This window comes from Pocillopora verrucosa, chromosome 8 (assembly GCF_036669915.1).
Source record: "Pocillopora verrucosa isolate sample1 chromosome 8, ASM3666991v2, whole genome shotgun sequence".
In the NCBI taxonomy this organism is placed as follows: domain Eukaryota; kingdom Metazoa; phylum Cnidaria; class Anthozoa; order Scleractinia; family Pocilloporidae; genus Pocillopora; species Pocillopora verrucosa.
In genome coordinates, this window is record NC_089319.1 from 11,346,721 (window position 1) to 11,361,203 (window position 14,483).

Sequence of the window (14,483 nt, forward strand, 5' to 3'; positions counted from 1 at the left end):
ATTATGCATTGCCTCTACTTCATTTTTTACGGTCTTTTTAAGGACAGGAGTCTATGAGGAAACGGTTGCTAGATCCTTTTTTCCTTATAACCTATACTTTTGGTGTGCTGTCTTGTAAAAAAAAAAAAAAAAGAAAAAAAAAGAAAAATTATAATTTCCGCGTAACTTAACCAGCCCAGGGAAAATGGAGGAAAATTAATGCTGCCTTCATTTGCGGATTTTTGCCTATCTGATAACAGGAATTTAGGATAATTTTATGTCTCAATTCCGCGCTCAGATATTTCCTCATGATTTCAGCTGAGATAAAGGAGGTTAACACAAAATGCTTGGGACAAGACAAATTTGAGTAAAGTTTTTAATTGTTTTTGTTGATGTCGCTGTTACCGATGTTATATTTTAAATTCCTAACTTTTTGTATAAAAAGGCCCTAGATAAATAGCTCCAGCCCTCTCCCTCCCAAAAACGGTAAAAAAAAAAAAAAGTTGAAACAAGAACAAAAATTGGTAGCATCGAGCATCACTTGTCTTTTGTAGAGAGCATTTTCGATATTATTTTAGGGAAGAGAACAAAAGCCATTAATAAAAGCTATACGCAAATTTTTCTCAAGTTCCTTTTCTATTTCATGATCGATAAGTCATCGACCATGAAATTTAACTTTCGTTAAATACCCTTTAATTTTTCAAAAATTAGTTCCAATCATGGGTAGATGTTGAATGTCGGATTTTGACTTAGTCTTTGCTAGTTGTTGTAACTTTAATTCTTTTTGTATCAGTAAAATAGAATAGGAGAGATATATAAATGAAGTTGTACTCATAAGTGAATCGAAGGATAAAAAAATGATTCGCCGTCTGCGACTCACCTTTTCCAAAAGTGAAGTTAGTCAACAATGCAGTCCAGGTTTTCTGTTTATACCACGCGCGTATGACACAAGTTTTAAGTTGATCGCTAGCTCCAAGCAATGGATTAAGCTTCCCAAATCGACCTGTTGTTATGAACAAAACCTTTTTATGAAAATAAATTTTAAAAAAATGCTTGCAGCTGTCAGTTCCATGTGGAAATTAATGCAAATGGCGCAAATGGATGTTATCCGCTTCGCTCGATGGAGAGATGTGGGTCTCTTAGGAATATCTTCACATGTTAACATACGTATTAGACACCAAAGTTAGTCCTTTGACCAACATTGTAAAAATTTCGATTAATTCTTTTAGGTCCAATTGACGGCGAAAAACGCTAGGAAAAGCAGATACTTAGACGTTAAGTTGTACGTTTTTAAACCAAAACCTTTTGGATTAAAAACTCCCTATTATTTAACATAGTAAATGTTTTGTTCAAGAAAATAAAATTTAAGGATAATGATCTTGTTTCTTTCAAGCAGCTGGAGATATTTTCTCGCCAAGTGTTTGTGATACCCACATTTGGAAACCCGGTAAATTTCATTTTCGTTTTATTTCAACTACACAGAAATAGGAGTTAAGGCTGAATATCAAATCTTATCATGGGGTGAAAGTCAAACTCAAGTTTATCATGCATTAAGTACAGTCATCTCCTGCCTTTCAAGATCCAACGTTCTTTGGTGCCCAACACTAGACTTATTTAGCCAAACGCGTTTTCTTTTATTAGTCTGGTAGCTATGGTTAAGATAGAAACTGTTGGTTTCAAGCCAAGATGAAAATTAATATTAGAAATGAACTTCCCACTTCCTGTTTGGGCTCTTTGCACAAAAAGCTAAATTGGTCGAATAATACGCGGTGAAGAATTTAAATTAGTACGGATTGACTGGAGTAATGTGTCTTGGACAATAAAATGTCATTATTAATTCCTTGAAAGTGTCGCACGTCACGTTAGGTGCAAAGACATTATAATTTATAGATCGTCTTTGGTAATTCATGTCAAACAAACGCAATGCAGGTGAATTTGAGAGAAGAAACGAGAGACTTTAATAAGAATTAAAGGCAAGTCCAGCGAAAATGGTTTTGAGACTCACACAAACATAGATAAAGAGGAAAATTTTGCACTTCGTACTCCTTAGCTCGATGAATTTTATTAAATTGATTACAGTGTGTATATAGTTAATCTATGTTAATGAGACTGGAAAGATATATGTTTTCTTTCTGTCATCCATAATTTTCTGAAACATGTTGATTTTCCTTGTATGATTCTTTATCTTATTTTCTACAATCAGTTTATAAAATAATATAAAGATAAAATAATAAAGATTTGAACGGCTGCCCATGCACTAGAAGTGATTATCAACATTGTCTGTGTGCGTACAGCGTTTAAAGTCTGGTTAAACAGGTGTTCTTAGGCAATATTGCCCGATGCGTTATAGTTAAACAAACCCCTTAAAGACTGGGGCTCCACGCTGTGGTAGACCAAGCACACACCAGGGCAGGTGAGATCCAGATATAGAAACTTCTTTCCTTAGTGTAGAGACAGTAAAATCATTGTGTTTTCGCTAAAAAAATTGGGCTGAAATGGCCGTGACCATAAGCTGCACTTGCTAGGCTTGAAATTTTGAGGACTATGTCACTCCAACCAATCTATTAATAAAGTTTTCATTGTGAGACATACGTTCTAGGGTTGTTTAGTGCGATTGTAAAGGGACTGTTTGCGTCCGTCTGCGATGACGGACGTTGGGTTATTTTTCCTTTCATCAAAATGCTCCATTCAAATCTCCTTTCTTCTTTTCTTCAAAAAACTTTTTCTTCATTAAAAACCTTGTTTCTGGCGCAGAGCTGTTTTCAAACGAGGCGCTCATCGTTTTTAGAACCAGCATGTTTACCTGACACGAGGATCCTTCTTTGCAAAGGCGCCGAATTCATGTAACTATGTTGATGATACAAGATATACTGATCAAAGCAATGATTTCTAGTTTTTGCGAGAGCATGTATTTGAGTTATTTTCGTTTTCAATCAAACGCGTGGCAAGATGAGGGTGTGATATTTTTTCTCTCACAAGTCTCACAATGAAGAAGGTGCGAGTTTTTTTTTATTTATCTTTTGCAAAAAAAGCAGGTCCTGTTTAAAAGTAAGTCTCTCTCATTAAAAACTATCAGATTTTTACAGCGGATTTTAGTTTTCTCTATCTCCTTTCTTCTTTTCTTCAAAAAAATTTTTCTTCATTAAAAACCTTGTTTCTGGCGCAGAGCTGTTTTCAAACGAGGCGCTCATCGTTTTTAGAACCAGCATGTTTACCTGACACGAGGATCCTTCTTTGCAAAGGCGCCGAATTCATGTAACTATGTTGATGATACAAGATATACTGATCAAAGCAATGATTTCTAGTTTTTGAGAGGACATCTATTTTTAGTTATTCTCGTTTTCAGTCAAACGCGCGGCAAGACGAGAGTGTGATATTTTACTCACAAGTCTCACAATGGAGAAGTTACGAATTTTTTTGTTTTTCGTTTGTTCTATATTCTCTTTCGGAGAAAAAAAAAGCAGGTCTTGCTTGAGCTTACATAGTTTTACGACGGATTCAAACAGTCTTTATGAAAATTATAAAGCTATCAACAGTTTTCCCAAATATTCCCTTTGTAGAAAGCGGACCTTAGGACTTTATGTTTGTTCTCAATCAACCGAGGCGGCATTTAACGAATCAAGGGGTGTGATTTTTTTCGCGTGTTAAGTTTTTGCTGGGCTTATGCATTTACGCTACGGTAAGCAAATTATGGGAGGCGATTGCGCAGCGCTTTATGCAAACTAAGAAAATAGGATAACTTTCGTAGCGCGAAATTGGATTGCCCTAAAATTTGGTAGATTAATCTGACAGCATCAGTGATGTGATTGAATAGACGTAACCTGTTGAGCAAAAAAAAAAAAGGAAGAAACTAGCTGAACATGACTCTGCGAAAAAAATCTCACCTCCTGCTATCACACAAAAGGATGAATAGGTATCAATTTGATGTCGGTTTGTGTAAACACAAAAAAAATTGTGGAAGGAGATTATTCAGTTTTTCTTGCTTACGAAGCGCGAAATTTAAATATACTCGGATTCAACAGTCGAGTCGAATGGGAGAAATTGACGAGCGTGTGCGACTATTTCCACTCGCCATTGTTTTTTTTTTACTCCTTTCGTTGAATTGAAATACGGAAAGAGAAAGATACCCGTAAAACTACATTAATTAACGACGCGCGAGGCTTCGGACGTTATTACCAGGTTTTAAATCATACGCTAGAGGAAGGAGAATAAGAACCTTTTTGTGCACATCAGGAACAAAATCTCATTCACGCAGCGCGAAATTTAAATACCCGCACATTAAACAATCGAGCAAATGACGAAAGTCTTTTACATAATTCAACGGCGTGGTAGGCTTCGGACGTTAATACCGGTTACACATGCTCTCAGCACTTTTGTATCGCACAGTGAGCCTCTAATTGAATATATCTTTCGCCAGTTTTAAGCAATGTAAAGGAAAAAACGGTGACATTTCTTTACTTCAGATACGAAAGCTACAGTCGCCCCACCATCCACCCCACCGTGACTATTTACATCCTAAAAAATCTACCATAATCACCCCCACGGGGAGGATTTGTCGTATCATCAGTTTTGCCGATGGTTTAAATCTGCCGCTCGTATGATAATCGGAAATTTGAAAAATCCCGCGTGTATTTTAAAGCTGTTTCCGCCATTGTTCCAAAGTAGCCCTATACGGTCATTGTTAATCGTTAAACAAAGCCTGCTCAACTTTCAGCTGATCCGTTTTTCTTGATACGTTCCTCTGACGGCTCAAGCCAGTTAATACGCATGGTACGCTCAAGGATGCCACCATTACTGCAATGAAGGTCCTCCTGAAGAATAGCAAGGAAAAAGGGCTACAAATAACGTTTCCAGTTGTGTTTTAGGGCGACTACACCCCCCTTTGAAAAACGAACTGGACGAGTTTCAATCTGTGCTGTTTCAGGTCGTCCTGCGTCTAAGGCTTGAAGCTCTTCAAGCATGTCAACAACATTTTGAGTTTGGTTTGTTTGAACTCTTCGGATCATGCTTAGAGATAGAGGGAGAGTTCCAGCCTTTTCTTTCGTTTTGTCTCTCACTCTTTGCTGCCGTACGCCTTGCCCAAATTCTTTAGCAAACAGCCTAAGTTCCCTTGATTCTTCACGCAAAACATCCTTCTCCTTAACACTATCTTCTTGCCTAAAATGTTCTTCGCTAAGCTTTGCACGATCATAAAGCCACTCAGGCTCCCTCTTGTTTATTGTTCGTTCGGTGTAGTGGCTTTGGGGTCCCGTATACACTGAAAAGGAAGAGTGATACACCTTCTGTACGGATTCAACAATACAGCTTGGTCTGCGGCTGCCGTAATCATGCATGTCTGGCGTTGGACGACTTGGGGTTCTCATTCCCGCAAAGAAATGTTCCACATGTAGTGTCGTGAAACTTGGAAAGCATATATCCTTTGCAATATGCTGCAATTCGTTTTCAGAGAAGAACGAATTCGTTTTCTCAAATGACGAATGAAGCATTTTAAAAGCGTCCCTCGTAGGTTTTGACAATGCTAGATCAGGACCCTGGGGACATCTTCGACCTGTTCGAAAATACGCCTGCCTCTCTACGTCTTTCATGAAATCCGCCGCTTCTTTGAGAATAATCAACCCGTCTTCCAAACTTGGTTGGAAACTTGGCTTCCTTAATAGTTCTTCTTCAAGTTGGAAGAGTTCAATAAATAGCCCCAATTTCTCTCCGAGATGTTTATATCTTTTTAAGCTTGAAATTAGTCTGACAGCTTGATTGCTGGTGTCACAGACAAATATAGATTCTCCATATGACAGAAGTGCTGATGGCGAGTGAAACCTAACTGTAAAGCCGTCTTGCATCCCCGGCTGGCTTCCTCCCAGTGAGTGAATTACCTTGCCATCAATACAAAAGTTAACTGAATGGTCATGAGAATCAGAGAAGACGAGCTTTTGTGCTGTTTTAGTAATGCCAAGGATAACTGACGGGTCCTTTTTAACAACACTGGTTAGTTCGACAGAGGCCTCTTCACGAGAAAGACATTCAATTCCTTGGTTGTGCATCGAGATCAGGAGCCCTTCCGGAGCGTCATAAATGCAAAGCGGTTGACCCTGGTTTACCACAAAATAAATCTCCAGTTGGGCTTTGTAACGCTTCTGCTGAATGTCAAAGTCAAACTGAGATATTTTGAAAATGGTCTTCTTGTCAAAGGTGTGGTGTTGCTGATTGTTTATATCGGGAGAAAACGTGACTAACCTTTTAAAATCTCTATTGTTTTACAAACCCGGCGCACGTTTTTAGAGGGATGTCGGCCCGCAAATTGACTTGCAGATAAAGACCAGAAATTTATAGATCTTTTTATAAATTTCTCATCCTTAATCCCGTTTCCCGCCGGAAATAATAAAAAAATTCCCGCGTCCCGCCAGAAAAATAAGCAACTTCCCGCTTCCACGCTATCCCGCATCCCGCCTTAAAATTTCCTTTCATCCCGCATCCCGGCAGCTAAAAACGCCTCATCCCGTATCCTGCCAAACCTATGTTAGACCCTCTAGATGGGGATCTGAATTTTGGCCGCGGGGTGTCCGCAAGGCAAGAGTTACTGTAATAACATTTACCAGTAAACCTAAAAGTGATGACATTAATTTTACAAAAAAAATCCTTCAAATTAATCCATCTATTATTTTCCTTGATCAAAAGAAAACTTTTCTTTCATATAAATTGCCTTTAGAATAAATACTACTCGGGTCCACGCTAAATCCCACAACACGACGAAATCTCATAGTCCATTTGTGCTATCAGTTTTCAATGTGTTATCAGTTGTTACATCATGGTTTTTGTGTCTGGTCTTTTTCGCCGTTTTAGAAGCAATTCTATGTATACTCTAGTCCTTATAATTGGTAACAACACACAAACACTCATTATTCTAAGTTACCTGCTTGTTGAACGTCGCCTTGAGCTTCGCCTTTTCTGCTGAGCGACCAGGAACGTGACCTAGAATGTCGAGTTTATGAAATTAAATTTTGCCAAAAGATTGCAGATTTGAACCAGAAAGAAAACCGTAAATCAACGTTTACTCCAATTTACCTTCTACGTGTGTGATTATCTTTTCTCCTCTTTCGCTTCCCCATGGAAAAAAACGATCCAGTAATCTCCAAGTGTACTCAGTGCCCGTGCTCAGTCGAAAGCAATCCAACGTGCTCAAATGACCTATTCCTGGCATATTGTATGACATGATTGAACGTCATGCAGCGCGAGTAAGACAATAAAATCCTGGCAAGTTATTAACAGATTAACGACCCAATGCCTAACCAGTCAAGTTTGAGTCAACTAGTACTCTTTGATTCTGGTCTCCGGTGAACTATCAATCAATAAGTCCAAATACCAAGGAATACTGTATAAAATGGGTCATAAAATTTCAAAAAGCTTTAAAAATCCATGTTTAGGCGCGCATCGTAAATTATTGTTGTTATCTAGACGCCTGATCCTTGAGCCCATGGAAAACACGCTGATCCCGATCCCGAGGGCTTTGATCCCGGATCCGAGGCTGTGATCCCTGATCCCACCCTTTTTTAGGCCTTTGATCCCTGATCCCATATACCTCGTTACGACCCTGCCATTTGTCATCCACTGTATGTTCTCGCCATCGAGAAAAGTACGGCCTTCGCTTGAGAAGTGGAAAGGTGAGATGCTCTGTTCCAGGTAAAGTGGCAGGACATAAATCTTCAACGGTGAAGGGAGATCGCAGTATGAAGAGTAAAGAATCTTCGTTTATAGCGATACAGTGGGGGAGCTTTATCCTATTGGAACCCGTAAGTAATTTAAAGTTTGCTGAAGTTAGTGCCGTTGAAACGTACAGTTAAATGCGATCGGTTACGTCTATGAGCGTGTCATGCATTGAAACGCAAGCACATGTTTCCAAGGAGACGAGTCATTGCAACGGAGTGAGCGCACATACACGTTCGTTAATAGATCCCGAGCAGTCCTTCATTTCTCTCAGATCGAGCAAGTGGGTGGAAATCAGCTCCCGCGAGAACACGCGTGTTCTCACGGAGCTGATTTAGTCATAGTATGAAGAACATATAGCGAAAAACATATAGCAAACAAACAAACAGAAAATTATTTGAGTCATGTTACGTACCCTTATTAGTATCTCTGTTGTCCCTTAAAAACTTTGATAATTTAGAAACTAAATTCGTTCAACCAATTAATCAATTGGAATTGCGTAATATTTATTTCATTGAGTTTTCTGCCTTTTAGCAATTTGTAAGCGATGCAGGGACCATTTGCAAGAACTAGTTTTAAAACACGCTCCACCAATTAGCTAAGCAAGCATCTCCCCAGACGTCTCCGCTTCACCAACTGCCTCAAGAGGAAGAAACATCTCAAGATAAAGAGAGTTCAGAAAGCAGTGAACATGAAGCAATGCAGATACGTTTCGTTAAAGGGAAAGCCGGAAAAATGTTAGTAATAAAGTTTAACCTTTATATCTCTATCATTGCGTTCGGTGAGTGATAAGGTGATTGCTTCTTTCTTCCCGGTGTGTGTTTATAAGTACCTAGGAATTGTGTAGAAGCCAGCAAAAAATTATTGCAGTACTCTCTTGCGCGCTATTGTGTATTTTAAATGTGAACTTAGCGCCGATAGCGTACAAGACCCAGTAGTGAATCCAGAAGGAAGAGGGGGGCAGGCGTTTTTTTTTTTTGGTGTGTAAACCCAAAAATATTTTGCAGGCATTCCTTTCTTTTGCGAAAAAATTTTATTTTACCAAAAATAAGGAGGGGGGGCCTCCCCTAGATCTGCCACTGAGACAGGCCACTATACTCTTAACTACCGGTCATAAAGTACAACCATTTATTGTGCAGCTTGCATGCATAAGATACAACTGATAATCGAAATTGACTTACCACCTTTGACGATGGACAAACAACACCGCTTCTAAAATTACGTATGTTAGACCTACAGGTTTTTCGATACGTGTCTATATAGCACAAAGCGTTTTTAGTTTGGAATACTTAGCGGGTCACGGACGCTAGGTAACTTGGCATTACGCGCATCCTGCAAGTTATCACACATTTTCTCTTTTAATTTCTCAAAGGGGAGTGAAAAATGTACAGCATCAGAAAAATTAGCCGGGAGAATGGAATGTCTTCAGATTGAAGATCGAAGTTTCGTCCAATCACTAGAGACAACGAGCACCACATCTTCTTCTGTGGAAAATGTAGTGTCTGGTTTTGAGCTTCAACGTTCAAAACTGAATGCTTTTCTTGAGGAGTGCCAAATCCAAGCACTTGGAAGCCCTTGGCTAGAGTAGGCCCAGGCCAGTCAAAGAACACGTCAAAGAGACGTGCAAAGAACCTCGGAGATAATTTCTTCTGTCCTCGAAGTGGTTTATCCCGATGACCCTGGTTATCTGTGGACTGAACTGCAAACTTCTACAACAGTTAGTAAAATATTGGGTGATGAAACATTGTGGCCCCCATCTGATAGAAGTTATCTTGCGACTCTGGCAGAAGCATACAATGTAAAGGCATGGGATACAAGAAAACAGGTTTCTTCTATTATGGTAGGCATCGCCAGCTACAAAGCACTATTGGCCTTCATTCCTGGGTTGACGCCATACCGTTATACCCAGGCCGGCTTGCATTGCCTCCAGCACGGTAGAACAGTCCCTGCGCCAAAAAAGAGGCACCTCGATAACGGATTGATAGGCAGCATCTAGACCACTTTTTAAGTTTCATCACGAGCCCTCATTTAGTGCAGGATCTCCCATTAAGTACAAAGAATCTTAAACTATCAAATGGTCAGAGCATTGCGGTTCCTAACTTAATACGAACCTTGATTCCAAAGCGAATCTTTAGGCAATACAAACAGTACTGCTCGGAAACTAATTTTTCACTATTCAGCGAGAGGACAATGACGAGGATCCTTTCAGAGTGTAGTGCCTCCGTGCGCAAGTCCCTTCAAGGCCTCGATTACTTTGCTGCAGAGGGGGCACGAGCTTTTAACGATTTGTCCGCTGTTCTAGAACAAGCTTTGGAGAATGGAGCAAGAAAAGAGAGAGTACAAGGTCTACAGGAGGCGCTGAAGGCGGGAAAGCTATATCTCAAGAGTGACTTTAAAGTAATACATTTTTTCCTATACTTGAAAACACTTGAGAGTACCTCGATTTGTTTGTTTCTCCATCCTCTTTTGGGATTTTGTGGGAATGTATTATGTCCAAGTAGGAGAAAAGAGGACTGAATTTCAGAGAACAATTTCGCACTCTAGCACATTATTTTTCAATTGCAATAGCAAGAAGTGTTCAAACTTGATTCTTTGTTCGTTCTGGTTTAACTAGCCTGCATGGTAGGCGTAGAAAGGGGAGCCGAGAAGAGAGTTTGTGCGCATTAAGTTGCGTTCGCCTCAAATAAGACAATTAACCGAGCACAAGTCAATCGAATATTGTTAAATTTTGTCGCCCATAAGTGAGTCTTTTGAGGCAAACAGCTTTACGGTTAATTTTGGGACTGTACTTGTTTTGTTAAAATTTCAATCTTTTGCCCGCTATATTTGTTTGACTTAAGCTCGAAGTAATGATTTCCAGAACAGTATGTACACTAACTGGAGGATGTTCACCTGCATGGGTGCACCGCGCGTCCATAAAACTCAAAATGGAAATTTAGTCTTGCACTTGCTTATGAAATTGAAGCACATGGTTCTCCGTTGCATATGTTTTGTTTATCAGGAGAGGGCATATGCCACGAAAGATTTAAAATCGTATCTCATCAAAGGTCACTGACGTATGAAATACGAAGGAATATCCCTGGCAATATTTAAGATATGAGTGTATATAAGGCTATACCCCACAAACCTTTGCTAAAACTGTCTATTTATCCCATTATTACCAGATTCATATCACTGACAGCTCTCCTGTCGCAGAATACTGCAGTACGTTTTCACTGAGTGATTCATCAGACGCAGACCTGAAGCAGTCATGTAGTCACATTCATGACCAAAAGTGTGATCAATGCACAAGTTTAGCATCTGCACCAAGCGATATAGAGAAACTGTTGCGAGAAATTTCATTCAACCGTGAAGACAACCTAGACGAGGCTTTCTTTATCTACAAAAGTGCTAACCTGGCTATCCACGCGTGGAAGTGCCACTTGTTAAGAAATGTCAAGCAAGATCAGGCACGCCATGACTCCCTGCACCGTCTTGATGAACACACCGTGCTGTTGGTAAATGATTGGGCCATGAAATCTATCCCACAAAAATACCGAGAATCCTAGTCTTATTGGTTCGGTAAACGGGGAATTTCATGGCACATATCTGTTGCATACCGCAAAGTTGACGGATAGTTTCAAGCACAGAGCTTCATCACCATAACCCAGTCGTGTAGCCAGGGAAGTGCAGCAGTAGTCGTCATCTTACAGCACGTCATTCATATGCTTAAGACCGAGCATCCAGAGATAGAGAAAGTCTACTTACGTCAAGAAAATGCTGGGTGCTACCATTCGGCAAGCACAGTTTTAGCATGTCCCAGCATTGAAGCTTCAACAGGAGTGAAGGTAGAAGGCCTGGACTTCAGTGACCCTCAGGTAGGTAAAGGTGCTGCGGATAGAACGGGAGCAACGGCCAAAACCCGCATCCGGATGTACGTCAACGAGGGCAACAATGTCATGAATGCACATCAAATGAAAGATGCGCTCCTCTCACACGGCGGCGTCAAAGGGGTCAGAGTGGCTGTTGCAGATTCTCTAGAAGAATCCGTAAGAGGCGAGCTGCCCAAGATAGCAGGCAAAAGCAAGCTAAATAACTTTTGCTGTACCAGTGGAAAGCTCATCGCCTAGAGAGCTTATGCTGTTGGAAGAGGGAAGCTGCTCGACGTAGCAATGAATTCAGGTAAGAACTGAAAGACCGTGAATGTATTATTATAGTTATATTGTGCCCATCCCAAGCAATTAGCTATTCATTTTACATAAAGCTCTAGTTTAGTTTTGTAACATTGTATTTTACCACTGTGGAAACACTGCCATGACACTCTTCCGGATAGCGAACTTTACTTGTGAGTCGATTGTATCCTTTTAGTTTATAACATTCCGTACGGTGAGCACATCTGTACACGCGCGTTTATGCCCAGGGTATTTTTTGTGTTTTGATACAAACCATTTTAGTTGACAAAATCGATGTAACATGTGCATTTCCGCTATATTTTTTATCCAACATGTAATGAAATGTTAAATAGAGGTATAACAACCTACAAAACAGGCCTCAGTTGTTCCACAAAAGGTGAATAGTGCTATTCACTGGACAAATGCTTGTCCAGTGAATCACGATTTTTATTAACGTTTATTCACTAGATAGTAATTTATCAGGAAAATAGCGTTATCCACATATGAATGTAATAATTGCTTTATCATCAAATCTCTTTCGTCTTAGATCATGGATATAAATGGATGGAATGCTCTTTCTCTGCTGGAGATTTTAAGTATACAAGGGCATCTAGAGAAAAGCCGGCTGAAAAGGAGAAGGAATCTGAAGAGGCTGCTGCAGAAAGAGGGGCTTTTCCAAGTCCACAGGATGGATGCACTAGGGTCTTTCAATGGATTTCAAGCCATGAACGACATCTCTCGTTTGAAAAATGCACCACATCACTCGAAAGACTTTCCTTGTTAGACCTGGCTAAAACGGAGTACGACTGTCTCCTCCGCGAAGGCATGGCAAGCATGCTAACCTTGCTGTTGTCTACATCAACACTTGTCACTATCTCAAGTACTGCACAAGAGGGCAACTCCACCCCAAAGACATAGCCAAGGAAATGAGATGCGCCTTGAACTCCGACGGCAAACGTCTCTTCAAGCCAATGGAATTCCTGACGGAGCGACAGATCACCTCCTTTTTTGGCAGGCTAGCGGCAAAAGTTCGTCAACAATTGGTCGCAACTGACGAGGATATTTACGTTGCAGAAGAGGAGGTTAATTTTCACAAAGCAGGAGAAGAGGTTCTCGCCGACATCAACCTCGAGCATCCCCTTGTATTCGATCAATACAATATCTGTGCACTGGTCCGTGACAACTCCTTGACAAAGTTCAAGTTGGGTTTGCTGCAAATGCTTTGCCAGAAGTTTAACCTGGAGGCTGTTGAAGGCCTAAATGTAATAACTGTCCTAAATGTAATAAAGTCCTAAATGTAATAACATTGGTCTTAAATGTAATAAAGTCCTAAATGTAATTTTATTTGGTCCTAAATGTAATAAAGTCCTAAATGTAATAACATTTAGTCCTAAATGCAATGTCTCCAATGCAATCGTTTAACTCTTTCAGTGCACTGTTGTTATGGCGGACATCCACATTGAGATGTTGAAGTGACAGCTGTCGCACCAAAAAAACCGCTGACCAGTATACATGTCACATTACGGGCTCGCTGATATCGATCAGTGTCTTTTTATTTGCTAGACATAAGTCGAGAAGCATTGGCTGCAAACCGTTTTACTGATTTAAAATTGGCATCAAATGACAGCTGGCAAAACAATGAGTACGCTGATCAATTACTCTCCATACATCACTGGCTCAGACTCTTAAGTACTATAAATTTTGGAAAAATTCGATAACATTATACTTGTGTGATCAGTGATGGACTAAACAAGTCATAAACCCATTACAAACTTGGACAAGGGAGTCCGCTGACTTACTTGACGGACAAATTTTTTGTCTTTCCATGCCTGCATAGACCTTGTTAGCACGCACATTTTGTTTACCAATTTGGACCTCGTGACAGCACTCTAGAGAGTTGTTACTTTCAAATTCTCGAATATCTGCCTGAGTATATGAATATGGACAAAATCATTTTTCTCCCCAAGAGAACATAACTGGGACAATTATGTTCTCTTGATCTCTTGAAGGCTGTAAATGATGTCAGTCCCCAAAAACCCACGCAAAAATTTGTGCCCTATCTTTCTCTGAGATGTGAGTACAAATAATCGTGTGAGTCGTTTTTTAGCGGTACACTAGTTGATTTAAAGAATTAAAAAAAAAATGAAAGAAAGAAAAAGGAAACAAGGTTTGCTCGACGCACTGATCTCCTTAACGATCAGACATTAGATAAAACAGCATGACCTGATTCTGAAACGGACTTTTCGTCTACTGAATCAGCACCGTGAGATTGACATGCACGTAAAGAGTATAACTTTTCAGTCTCAAAATAACTGGCAGTAACACATAGATTTACCCAGCAACGTTGAATTGATTGGTTGAAATGAGTGTGGAAATATTCTTGAGTGCGGATCCAACTGAATAACATTTCACGAGCCTGTGAAAATCATCAAAGGTTAACGAAGAAGGAATTTGAAAGGACGAAAGGATCTGGTGCGGGGATGTTGGCTTGCTTACTGAGGGACAACTTTTTAGGAGTAAGTTGAGCTAAAATACAAAGTATTCTAAACATGGACAAAAGTCATTATCGCCGAAATGCTAAGCTTCTTAATAAGGCGAAGCTGAAACCTATCAGAGCCACAGACGTTCATGTTAGGCACCAAATAGATTTGATAG

General features: G+C 39.9%; 1 pseudogene; it reads left to right on the forward strand.

Moving 5' to 3' along the window:
• The first annotated feature begins 11,828 nt into the window (after positions 1-11,828).
• LOC136282976 (uncharacterized) lies at positions 11,829-13,123 on the forward strand (annotated as a pseudogene).
• The last annotated feature ends 1,360 nt before the right edge of the window (positions 13,124-14,483 follow it).